This window comes from Odocoileus virginianus, chromosome 28 (genome assembly GCF_023699985.2).
Source record: "Odocoileus virginianus isolate 20LAN1187 ecotype Illinois chromosome 28, Ovbor_1.2, whole genome shotgun sequence".
NCBI classification, from domain to species: domain Eukaryota; kingdom Metazoa; phylum Chordata; class Mammalia; order Artiodactyla; family Cervidae; genus Odocoileus; species Odocoileus virginianus.
In genome coordinates, this window is record NC_069701.1 from 22,373,755 (window position 1) to 22,375,992 (window position 2,238).

Consider the following 2,238-nt stretch of genomic DNA (forward strand, 5'->3'; position numbering starts at 1 on the left):
CATGGTAGCTAGAGAAAAACCTGTGCAAAGCAACGAAGACCCAGCACAGCCTTACATAAATAAATAAGTAAAAGGGAAAAAATAACTTGTTGCTAGGGATGTGGGCATGATCAGATGGTTCTCTGCTTTTCAGTTCTAGTTGTAAAAAGAAAAAGAAGCATAGAATTAGAATAGGCAGTAGTAATAGCACTAAATATTTTAGCAGTGGTTGTTGGGATAGAGATAATAATATCACCACCAATGACAAAATAAATACCAATGACAACTAATATTTATGTGTTATATGTTATATATTTTAAGTCCTTTAAAAATCCACTAATTTCTCTGTAACAATATTCCTTTGAGAAAGTTAGATATGATATCAGGGGACAAAGGTGAAGTGACTGCCCAAGGTCACGGTGAATTAAAAGAACAGCTGGAGCCACAACTTTGGTCTCACGGAGGCAGGATCCACATCAGAGAAAACTGTGTGCCTGGGAGGAAATAAGTAACCAATTAGTCCCTGAAGGGCTGGCTCTGCAGACCCAAATTAATCTATGTGAATAATGAATAATAAGTTTTCTTTGGAAACTACAGCCACTGAAGATTTTCCTCTTCGGTATGACGTCAGGGGGTGCTTCCCAAGTGGCACTAGTGATAAAGAACCCGTCTGCCAATGCAGGAGACATAAGAGATGCAAGTTCGATCCCTGAGTTGGGAAGACCGTCTGGAGGAGGGCATGTCAACTAGATAACACTCTGGGAAAAGCAAAACTATGGAGACAATAATAAGATCACTGGTTACCAGGGCTGGGTAGGGGAAAAAGATAACTTGGCAGAGCACAGGGGACTTTTAGGGCAGCGAAAATACTGTGTAAAACATTGCAACTATGGATATGTGTTATTGTATATTAGTCCAAACCCACAGAATGCACAATACCAGGGAGTGAACACTAAGTTAAACTATGGATTTGGATGATTATGATGTATCAATGTAGAGTTATTGTTGGCAAAAGGGTAACATTTTGGCAAGTGTTTTTGATAATGGGAGAGGTTATTGATATATACATACTTTTTTCTCACTTTTGTTGTAAAACTAAAACTGCTCTGGGAAAAAAAAGTCTTAAAAAAAAAGAAGAACTTTTGGAGGCTCACCCTTCTTAAGAGGAGATGAGGAAGTACAGATCCCAAAGAAGGGGCTCCTAAGCTGGCTGGCACCCACAAAGCAGCTGACTTGTCTCAGGACATCATTTCTCCTCTCTGCTGTACTAAGCTCTTGTTCCTAGATGTTTCTAAGTAACAAGAGAATTTTCTCATTGTTGCTCTGGACACAGTCAAGGGAAGGGGCAGTGAAAGTAACCTTCACTGAGCACCTACCACAGGCATTTCTTTTATAGCAAGAAGCTTTCATTATAAAATTTGGAATTAACCATGAAGTCAATTAGAAAATAGGATTTTGCCTGCTATTGTTTTAAAAGTATCTCCATCTGGAACTTATAGAAATAGAAGTATTTTGAGCCAACAGGGCAGCTTCATTTGAATGGCTTGGGGCTTTATTCAGCACAACAATGGAAGATGAGGGACTAAAGGTGGTAAGAATGGGTAAGAAGCACTAAAGATAATGTCTATGGGTCTACAAGAAGAAGGTTCTTTATTCTTGAGCAGAGGATGGAAGTAATCAAAGCTGGCTTTGCTAAGTAATGTCCATAGCAATGTTTAAAATTTCCATTATTGAAATGTCTGCAGGAAAAATAACTTTTGACATTGAAAATCTGAAACTCTGGAATCCTTAGCCCCCTTTGGTCCATTCTGTTTTTATAACACAGTTTCTTAAAAAGATAACACTGATCCCACTGATCATATGTATAGTGATCCCACTATACATAACAAACCAGGCAGTGCAAAGCAGGTCCTTCCTGAATCGACGGACTTAGTCAAAATAGGTTGCAAGCGGCTGAGTTCTGGCAATGAAACTGCTTTGTTTCTCTGTGGAATGGCAAATAGACCTGAGATTATCTTCCCAAACACCCATGAACAGAACCTATCTACATATTTTCTGAAGCAATGATCTTCTTACACCAGAATGTGAACCAAGGTGGACAATCCTCTTGGGGCAGATGGCCTGTTCCTCCTTTGAGCCTCATCCCATCACCTGAGCCAAGAGCTAAGTCCCCTAAAGCAAGTACCAGGACAGGGCCTTGGAAGTAGGTGATTTTTGGCTGGGAACAGCTAAACGTCTCGAGTGAACAGGCCCTGCCTC

At 40.0% G+C, this 2,238-nt stretch overlaps 1 long non-coding RNA gene across 1 annotated transcript; it reads right to left on the reverse strand.

Annotated features, from left to right (window-relative positions):
- Positions 1-271: 271 nt before the first annotated feature.
- Positions 272-1,254, reverse strand: LOC139031733 (uncharacterized). The gene is made up of 2 exons (XR_011484205.1): positions 1,134-1,254; positions 272-473 (listed from the first exon to the last, which is right to left on the reverse strand). It is a non-coding gene; the product is annotated as an uncharacterized lncRNA (long non-coding RNA).
- Positions 1,255-2,238: the final 984 nt, after the last annotated feature.